At 34.2% G+C, this 13,838-nt stretch overlaps 1 long non-coding RNA gene across 1 annotated transcript in view; it reads right to left on the bottom strand.

The window, feature by feature from the left end:
• LOC110260708 overlaps positions 7,463-13,838 on the bottom strand; it is an 83,169-nt gene continuing 76,793 nt past the window's right edge. Inside the window, exon 3 of the long non-coding RNA XR_002344046.1 lies at positions 7,463-7,706. This is a non-coding gene — a long non-coding RNA (uncharacterized LOC110260708). The remainder of the gene's footprint in view (positions 7,707-13,838) is intronic.

The raw sequence follows: 13,838 nt of genomic DNA, 5'->3' as shown, positions 1-13,838 counted from the left end.
TAACTAACTGGTTTACAGAGACTCACCTACAAGAGTGAAAGTTCTGACCCCACATCAAACCCTCATGTGTGGGGCTCTAGCACAGGGAGAAAGAACCCCTGGAGCATCTGGCATTGAAGGCCAGTGGGGCTTTTGTGCAGGAACTCCATGGGACTGGGAGAAATGGAGACCCCATTCTTAAAAGGCGCACATGGACGTTCACGTGCACTGGATCTCAGGGCAGAGCAAGGTCTCCATAGGAATCTGGGTCAAACCTAACTGCAGTTCTTGGAGGACATCCTGGGAAAACAGGGGTAAATATGGCTTGTTGTGAGGGAAGAACATTGAGAGCAAAGCTCTTGGGAATATTCAGCAGTGTGCCTTTCTCTGGAGGTGGCCATTTGGCAAAAATCTGGCGCCACCCATCAGTCATTTCTGAGAAGCCCCAGGGCAAACAACAATTCAGGTGGGATCACAACCCTGCCCCTCAGTAAACAGGCTACCTAAAGACCCCTCAGGCACAAAGATGCCTCTAATCCCATCCAGAGACTAAGCCCCACCCACAAGAGGGACTAGAATCTGCTTCACCTAGCAGTGGCCAGGCATCAGACCCTCCTGTCAGGAAGCCTACAGCAAGCCCCCATACCTACTTCGGCCACAAGGGGGGCAGACACCAGAAGTAAGAGAGGCTACCACTCTATTATCTGTACAAAGGTCACCACACCAAAAACCTATAAAAATAAAAAGACAGAGAACTATAACTCAGATGAGGGAGAAAGGAAAAACCCCAGAAAAGCAATGAGGAGATTCTTAATCTTCAGGAAAAAGACTCTAGACTGTTGATGTTGAAGATGATGCAAGACATTGGAAATCAACTGGAGGCAAAATGGATAACTTGCAAAGAGATACAAGATATAAAACTTAAACAGGAAGAGATGCAGAATACAATAACTGAAATAAAAAATTCACTAGAAGCAGCCAAACAGAAGAATACAGGAGGCAGAAGAACAAATAAGTGAGGTGGAGGACAGATTAGTGGAAATTACGGATGCAGAACAGAAAAGAGAAAAAGGATTGAAAACAAATGAAGAGAGTCTCAGAGAACTCTGGGACAATGTTAAATGCACCAGCATCTGTATTACAGAGGTTCCAGAAGGAGAAGAGAGAGAGAAGGGGACAGAATAAATATTCGAAGAGATAATAGCCAAAACTTCCCTCACATGAGAAAGGAACCACTCATTCAAATCCAGGAAGCACAATGAGTACTATATTTAAAAAATCCCAAGGAGGAATACACAGAGAGATTATTAATCAAACTGACCAAAATTAAAGACAAAGAGAAAATCTTGAAAGCAGCTAGGGAAATGAAACAAATAACATACAAGGGAACCCCAATAAGGTTACTGGCAGATTTTTCAGCAGAAACTCTGCAGGCCAGAAGGGAGTGGCATGATATACTTAACATGATGAAAGGAAAAAACCTCCAACCAATGTTACTTTACCCATCAAGGCCCTCATTCAGATTTGAAGGAGAAATCAAAACCTTCACAGATAAGCAAAAGCTAAGAGAATTCAGCAATACTAAACCAGCCTTACAACAAATACTAAAGGATCTTCTCTAGGCAGAAAAGAAAAGAAAGCAACAGGAAACAAAAATTCCTCAAATGACAAGGCTGACCAGTAAAGGTATACATACAGTAAAGATATGAAATCATCCATGCACAATTATACCACCACAATCAGGAATCATGAAAAGAGGTGGGTACAAATGCAGGACACTTGAGATGAACTTGCAATTAAGAAAATAGCAACTTCAAAAAATCTCATATACCTATAGGCTCTTATATCAAAACTTTAGAATAACTGCAAACCAAAAATCTACAATGGATACACAAACAAGGAATCTCTGGAGAAGAAATACATCTCATAATAAGTAAGTCCATAATCCACCACAAAAGGGTTAATTTGACATCATTCTTGGAATGCTGAAGTCTTCTTACATCAGATTCTGATTTCCTCTCCATCAAAGAATTTATGATAATTATAATTAAATAATGCAACTGTACAATTAAATAATACAGTTCTACAATTGTATTATTAATAACCATTTCTCTCCATGGTACAATGTAAGGTCTTAATGTCTTATCACATCACCTAGAATGGTGTAATGCCTATATTGAAGAATCAATAAGATGTAACAAATTGTGAGGACATATTTTATAGTTATGCTGTTTTTTTAAACAATTTATGCATTTTGTATTTTACTTATTTTCAGAGGGTGTATTTTTGTTATTCTTACCATTTAAGTTATTCTTTTTATTATGCTATATAAAATATTTAATGGTATATAAGGCTTTCTTCTTTATAAATTTTAGTTGCATAATATACACAATTGTAATATAATGCTAATTTTTAAAGAAAAATTGAAATGTAGTAGATAATACTAAATAGTAAAGATGAAAGCCATACAAAATGGGATAAAGTATAGAATAAATTTCCTATTTGTCTCAGCATATTTTCCATTCCACTTCTCCAGAGGGAGTCACTTAATTTGTTTCTTAAGATCTATGATATAATAATCTGTGTGAATGTAATTTTATTTAAATATATGTATTTTATGTTGTGAAAAAACAAAAATAAAATTTCACAATAAAGATATACTTATTATTTAAAAAAGCATACAATGTGGGGAAGAAAAGTAAGAAAATATAGATTATTTTTTATTTTAATGATGTGTTTGAGGCTATATGACTATTAGGCTAAAGGAAGCAGATGTAGGTAGGGTTTAACATACTTAAAAAAACAGGACAACCACAAATCAAACATTGCATTCACAAAAACTGAAAAGAAAAGTACTCAAGTATAAAATAAATGGAAACCATCCAACCCAAAAAAGAAAAGAAGAAAAGAGAAACTTAGAATCAGCTGGAAAATACGGTTTAAAATGCCAATAAATACATATCTATCAATAATCACCTTAAATGTCAATGGACTGAATGCTCCAATCAAAAGATACAGAGTGGCAGATTGGATGAAAAATCAAAAATCTTCAGTCTGCTATCTACAAAATACTCAACTTAGGGCAAATGACACATATAGATTGAAAACGAGAGGATGGGAAAAGATATTTCATGCCAGTGGATGAGGCAGAAAAGCAGGAGTTGCAGTACTCACATCAGACACAATAGACTTTAAAATAAAGGTCATAAAGAAAGACAAAGAAGGACACTATCTAATGGTTAAATGATCCATTCATGGAGAGGATATTACAATTTTCGATATATATGCTCCTAATATAGGAGCACCCAGATACCTTCAACAAATACTAACAGACATAAAAGGAGAAATTGATGGGAATACAATCATAGTAGGAGACTTTAACACCCCACTCACATCAATGGACAGATCAGATCCTCTAACAGAAAATCAATAAGGCAACAGAGATCCTAAATGGCACAATAGAAAAGTTAGACTTAATTGATATTTTCAGTTCATTACATCCAAAAAAAAATCAGAATATACATTCTTCTCAAGTGCACATGGAACATTCTCAAGGATTGATCACATACTGGGGCACAAATGTAACCTCAGCAAGTTTAAGAATATAGAAATTATTTCAAGTATCTTCTCTGACCACAATGACATGAAACTGGAAATCATCCACATGAAAAGAAATGAGAAAAAACTGACTACATGGAGACTAAACAACATGCTACTAAAAAAAAACCAAAGGGCCAATAAGGAAATAAAGAAAAAAAAATAAAGAATACCTGGAGACAAATAATAATGAAGACACATCAACTCAAAATTTATGGGATGCCGCAAAAGCAGTGCTCAGAGGGAATTTCATAGCAACATAGGCCTTCCTCAAAAAAGAAGAAAGATCTCAAATTGACAACTTAATTCATCACCTAAATGAATTAGAAAAAGAACAAACAAAACCTAAAATCAGCAGGACGAAGGAAATCATAAAAATCAGAAAACAAATAAAATAGAGATTCAAAAAACAATAGACAAAATCAATCAAACCAAGAGCTGGTTCTTTGAAAAGGTAAAAAAAAAAAAAAAAAAAAAAAGACAAACTCCTGGCTAAATTCACCAAGAAGAGGAGAGAGAAAACCCAAATAAACAAAATAATAAATGGAAAACAAGTCACATCGAATACTACAGAAATACAGGAAAAAAAAAAAAAGAGAATACTATGAACAATTGCATGCTAACAAATTTGATATCCTAGAAGAAATGGACAACTTTCTAGAGACTTAGAGCCTGCCAAAACTGAATTAAGAAGAAATAGATCAACAGACTGATCACTGGAAATGAAATTGAATATGACATAAAAACACTGCCTACAAATAAAAGTCCAGGACGAGATGGCTTTACAGGTGAATTCTACCAAATATACAAAGAGGAACTTATATTCATCTTCCTTAAACTTTTCCAAAAGTTTGAAGAAGAAGGAAAACTCCCAAAGACATTCTGTGATGCCACCATCACCCTAATTCCAAAACCAGACAAAGATACCACCAAAAAAGAAAACTATAGGCTAATATCTTTGATGAATATAGATGCAAAAATTCTCAACAAAATTTTAGCCAACCAAATCCAAAAACGTAAAAAAGATCATACACCACGACCAGGTGGGATTCATCCCAGGTTCACAAGGATGGTTCAACATATGCAAGTTAATCAAGGTCATATACCACATTAACAAAACAAAAGTCAAAAACCACATGATCATCTCAATAGAAGCGGAAAAAGCATTTGACAAAGTCCAACATCCATTCATGACAAAAACTCTTACCAAAGTGGCTATAGAGGGAACTTTCCTGAACATAATTAAAGCCATTTATGACAAACCCACCGCAAATATAATACTCAATGGAAAAAAGCTGAAAGCCTTCCCACTAAAATCTGGAACAAGACAGGATACCCACCCTCACCACTGTTACTGGAATATTGCAAGACCTAGCCTCAGCAATCAGACAAACAAAAGAAATAGGAGGCTTCCAAATAGGAAGAAGAGAGGTAAAACTGTCACTACATGCAAATGTCAGGATACTATATATAGAAAACCCTAAGGACTCAACCCAAAAACTACTTGAACTGATCAACAAAGTAGCAGGATATAAATCCCTGGATAACTTTAAACATCTCTGTGTCAACTCCTCTTTCTGAAATGCTACTATTTACAAAAATAATGAAACTGATACTTTTACCATCCCAACCCCATTGTCTCAAAGTGTTTGGCATGGTCATGCAGTGCTGAGAGTCTGCTGTAATAAAGAAGTGTCTGAAGAAATGATGAAGTAAAATTGTTGCTCCAAATTTTATCAAAAGGGATTGAGTCTGTCTTTAGATAATAGTTATTATTTGAAGTTACTAGAAAAAGAAAATAATCTTAGTCTGTTCCAGACATTAGAAAGTGTTTATCATGATATGTAAAAAAAAAAAAAAAAAAAAAAACCACAACAAATTATTACAATGAAACTGTATAGTATATAAAATATATGGTATACAGGACATGAAGATGATAAAATAGACCTCATGTTGAGTAGAAGCTAAACATTTTTGAGGGACTACCATAAATTTTTTCCTTAGTTTTGGTTCCAAAAGTCACTATTTATGATAATCATCTATGAAACATTTTAAAAATATTGAGACCAAGGATCCATCCTTGAGGTTATAATTCTCCAGGTCTGCAGTGAATGTGAGGAATCTTCATTTTTCATAAACATCACTAATCACCATGACTTATGTGCAAGTCTGGGAATCATTACCTTATAGGAAGCAAAATTCAGGTCACCTTTATTTCTCAATATGTGGAGTTCTACTTTTTTTTCTTTCTCATAATAAGTCATTTTAGGAGAAATCTCTAAGCTAAGATTGTTTTCCTATTTATTCTAGTAGAAACTATTTCTCAGGAGTTGAAAAAGCTCCTCTATGGGTCGCATTTCCCTCAGTCAGAGATGTTTTGCGTTGTCCTTCTGTCAATCACTTTTTCAGTAGTAATCACCTATCAATGTCACCTCTCCTGTCAAATGATTTTTATGGTATCTAAGATTTATGTGGCAGGAACTGCATTCCAGAGCAAGTCATCAGATTTGAACACTGTTTACAGGGCTAAGATCTATTTCAATACCTTGCTAGCAACTAGCTTGATTACTCTGAATGCTGTTCAGAAGTAGTTTGAACAGCCTGAGATTCAGTGGCAATTCTCCCTATACAATCATCAGACAAACTCGACATGTTGAATTTCTTTTGCCAAAGGAGGTAAGCAAATAAACATCTCCAAGTTCAAGAGAGTTTGGTTTATAATTCAAAATATACTAAATATTATTATATGAATTATTAAATAATATGTGAGATTTCAATACATAGGGCATCAATAATGGTATAATGTGACTTTTTAATCATTAAATCCTAAATTTTTTATCATTTAAATAAAAATAAAAATATTTTTATTTTTTTGCAATGAGATTTTAAACCTGAAGTTTTAAATAATTTAAATCTGACTCTGATATTTTGGTCACTAATTATTTGAAGAAACCATTTACTTAGACCCAAAGAGCAAGTTTCATTTCATGAAAAAATTAGCTTTCTGTTTATCCCATCAACAAAATTAAAATGTCTGGTTTTATGTGTCCTTGCTTTGTGAATACCAAAAATTCTCCCAGCTCCCTTCCCTCTACATACCCAATAAATAATAGAGGAAAATATTCAATTTTTTCTTACCTAACATACCTGAGGAAAGCCAATATATTTATATTATAAGTGTATTAGGTGCAAGATGATGAGATTTAAGTATCATTGAATATATCCTGAATTGCTTTAAATCCATCTTCACATATATACAAAATTTTGCTACATTATCTTATTAATTTCTTCTTGGGGCATATTCCCCTATTCTTGTCTTGAGGAGTGTTTAATAGAGCCAGTAAATGCCAAAACATAACAATATCAGAGAATAAAATTATTTCTAGAGCTATCATCTTTTTCTTTTGTAAAAATTATGATAATATATTTTTTAATGTAATATTTCAATTTACTGAAATACTTTACAAGGCCTCTTTACTGGTCTCAAGGAAGGCTGAGGTGGCTGGTAATCTAACCACTCTACTTGAATAGATTATGTCACTTTAGGAAACTATGGCCATGTGAGCCACATGTAGGGTTGAAAAAATGTCCGTCATTGTACCTTATCTCCATAACTTTAGAGAACATCTAAGTATACTGTCCATAGGAATTCTTATTAAAAAAATTTTTTATAAAATTGTTGAGAGGGGAGTTCCCATGGTGGCACAGCAGAAATGAATCCAACTGGGAAACATGAGGTTGCAGGTTCAACTCCTAGCCTCGCTCAGTGGGTTAAGGATCTGGAGTTGCCATGAGAGCTGTGGTGTAGGTCGCAGATGTGGCTTGGATCCCAAGTTGCTGTGGCCCTGGCGTAGGCCTGTGGCAACAGCTCTGATTAGACCCCTAGCCTGGGAACCTCCATATGCCACGGGTGTGGCCCTAAAAGGACAAAAGAAAAAAAAAGTTGTTGAGAGGCTCTCATCCCCAGTGAGCTCACTTTCCCATATCTCTTCCCAATTTATTTCTCTTATTGTTTTGCCCTCTGCTATGCTTGAGTGGAAAGCAGTTCATCCTTCACTCTGTCCATTTTCCTGTGATATTCTTAGCTGCCATTTTTCTTTCTCCCCTTTAGTCCTTCCACAGTCCTCATCCTGCAAGTATGGAAAAGCAAATTTGGTTAGAATCTCAGTGATCAAAGAGAGGAGAAAGACTAAGAAATTCATTAATTTTTTTTAGTCTTTCCACAAAAATATACATAACAGAAATAGTACAATCAGTTAAGTCTTAAACTTGATATATTAAAAGAGGGAAAGAATTGCTTAAAAAATATTGTGTATGCTAGATAAAATATGAAGTTAATACATAAGTAAAAATAAAATTAATACTATGGTTACCTATTGAGTACAATGTATTTTATATTGTAAGGCTTATATATGTTTCCCACCAAATTAATTTTATACATATATATGCTTATGTAAATATTTATTTATATACTATATGTTTATATGTAAATATAATACATATTATGTGTATGTGTGTGTATATATGTGTGTATATATATATGCACCACACATATTTAATTGGTTCATTCCAATATAAAAAAAAATCATAAAATGGATTGTGTTTAAAAAGAAGACATCTATTGGTGACTCTCTATCTCAGGACTAATGGAATAACCATCTCCTTTTCTTGTTCCACCAAAATTTCTAAAATTCTTACATGGCCTTAGCCTCTGTTGTTTCAGCATGAAATCTAATAAATTATTGAAAATGAGAGAGCGGACTCTCCTAAAAAGTTCTAGTTTATAGTCCATCTAAATGTTCAAAAGATGGCTGGTGTTTAAAGAACTAGCATTCTTAAGTATTATTTGAAAGATGAAATTGAAAACCTGGAGGTAGAACAAGAAAATGTTAAGATAATACTCTCCTTTATTCTTTTTCCTTTTATCCTTAAACTACTCATTAAGTTAAAAAATCAAGATGATCCATGGATATCTAATCCTTTCTTTTTTTTTTTTTTTTTTTTTTTTAAAGTAAAGTATAGATTTGGAGTTCCTATTATGGCTCAGCAGCTTTAGAGCCTAACTAGTATCCATGAGGATACTGGTTCAATCCCTGGCCTCACTCAGTAGGCTAAAGATCTGACGCTGCCACAAGCTGCCACATAGGTTGCAGATGAGGCCTGGATCTGGTGTTGCTGTGGCTGTGGCGTAGACCAGCAGCTGCAGCTCTCATTTGACCCCTAGCCTGGGAATTTCCATATGCCATGATTGAGGCCCTAAAAAATCAAAAGTATAGTAGACTTACAGTGTGCCAATTTCTGCTATTAATCAAAGCAACTTATTGTCTATCCATTCTAAATGTAATAGTTTGCATCTGTTAACCCCCAAATCCTAATCCATAATATGCCTCCTAATTAGAAATTTGCAAATTTGAGAATTAAGCCATTATGTGGGAAGAGGGAATATAACAGAAATGAGTAAAAAATATAGACAGCAATGAGAGTCCGAAGCACGGTACTAATGATTCCAATTTTCATTTCTTTAGAGAGAGTCTTCATCATACATCTCAATATCAAGCCAAAGCCACAGAGATTACTTAAGTATCAGAAAATATTCTATATAGAATTTAAAATAATGTGATTATATTCTTATCTGCTGATTTAGTCCTGGGGTACCCAATCTGTCACTCCATTAGTGATTGTTGATATTGTTAATTAGCAATTCTCTTTGATGTGTTCCTTAGAGATCTGAAGACTCAGCAGTGCAGCCTAAATTATTTCTACTAACCTATCCTATAAGTGTTACTTCTTTTATTTTATACAAAGCTTTACACAGCCACATGCCTTGGGAAAGACTAATTAAAATTACTGAAGGAAATATGATCAGCCAGATTAGGCAGAAAATAAATCTAGGGAAAAAAATTATTTAGTAGTGGCTGCATTTTTGTAATAACATGCCTTTCTTAGATGCTGAAAAAATATATTTCATTAGAAGTTATTAGCCAGACTTTGTGTGGTCTTCCCCATTTTATTTTCATGTATAATAACATATTTAAATGTTAAATATATTTTAAATAAAAATCATACATATTAAGTAGGAAAAAATATAACTTAAGGCTTTGTTCTAGAGTGTAGAATGCACATAAAGAAGTAAGATGTATGTTTAGTAGGCTAAAGAGCTTTCTCTAAATCAAGGTGATTATCAGAATTAATTCTAGTCAACAGTGATCCACAGGAGGAAAGAGTGTGGCCAGGTTGGGCCTTGATATTATCTAATATATTTTAGGTCATAAAATATACATTCCACTTACAAAGACAATGTAACTTCTACTTCCAAATAATGAATCATAGCTCAGAAAGCTTCCTCAAAAGATATCTCTTTCTGGAAAACATAACCCCCAAGCTAAAAAGCTGGAAATCAAAATATGTGATTCTATTTAGTAACAATGCCCACACTAAATTTTATAGTCAGTAGTCATGTCACATAGTTTCTAGAATTTCGAATTTCATGTTTCGTCTTTCTAAGAAGATTGATGATAATGATTTTTAAAGTAATTACCATTATTTAACTAAACTAAACTACTAAAATTAAAATTTTCACACAAATATACACACAATTACATATGCAGAATCCTAGAGAGATTATATTAGAGAGAAACCTCAAGAATCATCATGATACAATTATTTTTATTTTTTACAATTTTATTTTAAATATTATATATTCAGTTTCTAAAATCTGTTTTGTTTCTTTTTTAAGCAAACATTTTCAAACTACCTCCTTCTTGTGTTATGAGTTTAGTTCTTAATTTTTATCTTCAAATATTTCAAACATTTATCTTAAAGTTTCTTAGAGATTGCTTTGTTAACACCAGCCTATCACTTGTGAATGCTTCAGTGACTCACTCTCATGATTGTACTACATTCTTCTGATCTGGAATTTCTGCCAGTTCATCCTCAAAAGACCTCTCTCTTAAGCATTTCTATACACATTGGCCCTGGAAGGCCAAGTTGGTCCTGTGATGTTATTTTGGATCTACTAAAGGCTGTTCAGAGGATGTTCCCTTTTGGTGCAGCTGGTTAAGGATCCAGTGTTGCCACAGCCATGGCACAGGCCACAACTGTGTGTGGGTTCCATCCCTGGCCTGGGAACTTCCACATGATGTGGGTGAGGCCAAAAAAAAAAAAAAAAAAGTGGTTCATAGCCTAAGTGTGTATTTTTAAATTCAATAAAATAAGAATATTTCCAAATCGAATGTAGAAAACAGAAACACTAAACTTATGTAGACTTATCCGGAAGCATGTGGCTAGTCTACAGAATTTCTGAAAAGAAGTTGTGATTAATTCCTGCATTCTACAGGAGCATCTCCTTGCATGTGTGGATATTAGGTAGGAGATAACAGTAGGACTAACTTTAATGATGTTATTGGTTTGACCAAATATGGAAAATATATTTCAAGGCACTACATCTTATCAACTTCTGTGTTAATGGAAGTGTAAGCATGTGTTCTGAAAGATGCAAATTACAATTTTTCTCAATATACTAAAAGAGTAACAGGGAAATATCCTTCTCAAGTCACATGAACAGAGAACAATTTAAATTATGGTATTACTGGATATCACAAGGCCTAAAATAATGGGCTGTAAAATCAGAGACTTAGGTTTGAATTTTTTTTTTGTCACCTGTAAGCTGTGTGACCTTGGGCAAGTTACTAAACTTATCAGTAGTGTTATATGTAAAATGAGATAAATTATAGCTTCCTTATTAGGCCGTTGCATAATTTCTTTATATTACTCCAGGTTCTCCAGGTAAACAGAACCAATGGGAGCTCTTAAAGTATAGAAATAGTCACATTGTTATCTGTTTAGAATATCTGTATCTATCTATATATTGAAGAAAGATGCTTATTTTGAGGAATTGGCTGGCACAATTCTAAGAGCTGGCACATACAAAATCCATAGGGCTAGCCCCAGGCTAGAAACTGTGGTAAGAGTTGATGCTAGTCTTGAGACTTAATTTTCAACTAGCTGGAAACTAGGCAGGGTTTCTATGTTGTAGATGTATAGACTATCCCTTTGAGGGTGCTGGGGGAGAATTTATTTGATTCTTCTCCCCTATCTTCTGCCGGTTTGCTGAAAATTTTTGGTATTCCTTGGCTTGTAGATCTCACCCTTCTCTTCACACAGTGTTCTCTCTGCATCCAAATTTTCCTTTTATAAGAACACAGTTCAGGAGTTCCTGTTGTGGCATAGTTTGTTAAGAATCCAACTGCAGCAGCTTAGGTCACTGTAGAGGTGCATGTTCAATCCCTGGCCTGGCACAGTGGGTTAAAGGATCTGGCTTTGCTGCAGCTGTGGTTTAGGTCACAGCTATGGCTGAGATTCAGTCCCTAGCCCAGGAACTTCCATATTCCACAAGTACAGCCATACTTTTTTTTTTTTTTAATTTTTAAAAAAGAACATAGTTCTCAGGGAGCTATATCCAGTCCCCTGGGATAGACCATGGTGGTTAAGTAATAGAGAAAAGAATGTGTGTGTACATGCGAGTGTGTGTGTGAGAGAGAGAGAGAGACTGGGTCACTTGGCTGTACAGCTGAAATTGGCACAACATTGTAAATCAATTATACTTTAATAAAATTTTTTTAAAAGAACACAGTTATATTGGACTAGGGCCCATTTTAATTACTTTATTTTAACTAATCACATTTGCAACAACCCTAATTCCAAATAAGGTCACTTTCTCAGGTACTAGGGCTTAGAACTATAATATATGAATTTGGGATGTCCAGAATTTAACTCCCAATATCCTTGTTATAGAAACTGCTCTGTATATATAGGTACCATTTTCAAATACAATAAGGAAGACTGAATTTAGATCTCTTTAACAAAATAATATATAAATTAAAAACTCAATCTAATTCCAAAAAAGGATGCTTATTTTCCTCTTAGTTCAGGATATCAATAAATAGAAAGATAAGATATGGTGCTTTCTGAAGGAATACAGATTTAAAAATAATAAGTTGTATTGGCTCTAGAAGTAGCTACTGATAAATTGAAAAAAAAAAAAGACAAATTCTACACGAGCCATAGCTTTTGAGTATATTTTAACACCTCCTCAATTTCTGAGTTCTCAGATTTATAGTTTCCCTCCACAGGATAATAAAATTTTGAAAGTCTTCAGGAGCATATCCTGAAGAATATTGATTGAAAAGCTCACAAAGAGAAGGTATGAACTTCCCCATACAGAGAAAAAGCATCAAAGGGGAGGAAATGGGAGTAAATGTCAGTTTGCAGGGGGACTGTACTCCTTGAAAAGGAATTCTAGTTTTATGTTCTTAACTGGTCATGGTGATCTCTAGCAGGAATTCCACTTTTTCCCTGCATCAAAGGGGAAAAAAAAAAAAATCAAATGCTGCCTGGTCAAATGCAATAATCTCAATATGTTGTGTTCAAATGTAGATTCTTTCTTTTTGACTTTTACGTTTAGAAAATGTATCCCAGTTCCAAGGTACAAGAACTCAGAAGCGATTTTATCTTTTATTCTCATGTGGAAGTCCTATGCTTTTGTCAGTTATAACATTACAAATCAGCTTTTCTATTTATTTTAAACAAAAACTAAAATTCAAGCTTTCATTACAATGGTAATATATATTTGAATAATGTTCACACCTTCAGTTTACCCTCATTTCCAATCCACGTTAATCTTGTAGTGGAGCTAAACTTGGCACTTCAAAGATATATCTCTTTCATATAGGATTATTTTAGGTTTATTATTTTTAAGGAACAGAGGACTCTGGAAATCTCAAGTCAGTTTAATTCTTAGACCATCCAAAAGAACTGAAAATGTAGAGAGAAGTGTTTTTTTCCTCCCCTACAATCTCAAAAGCTTAATTCTAATTATGATTCCTTCTGCATATGAAAAAATGGGATAACTTTTCATCACCCTTTTATATCACAAATCTTAACTTTCCACTTATTGTCTATGATAATACTGGTTGCTAAGCGTTTGCAAGTCTTTGGCTTCATACCTTTTACTGTGTGATTTTGCAGCTCCTTTCATCCAAATGTAAATACTACTTTTCTACCTTGATATTTGTTTTGTCAAATAGAGTGTTCTGGAAGGGACAGTTGGCCAATTCCAAATCCAGGCTTCAGGGGACCTTACATGCTTCTGTTCTGTTTGTACCCTGATATCAATCTGTGAATAAGCCTACTAGATGGTGAGAAACACCTGGCCTGGTTGTCTCCATTGCCTCAGCTGACAGCTGACCTAGGACTAAATATGT

This window comes from Sus scrofa, chromosome 5 (genome assembly GCF_000003025.6).
Source record: "Sus scrofa isolate TJ Tabasco breed Duroc chromosome 5, Sscrofa11.1, whole genome shotgun sequence".
NCBI lineage: Eukaryota > Metazoa > Chordata > Mammalia > Artiodactyla > Suidae > Sus > Sus scrofa.
The sequence above is the reverse complement of the archived record's forward strand: the minus strand, read 5'-3'. Positions and strand labels throughout refer to the sequence as shown.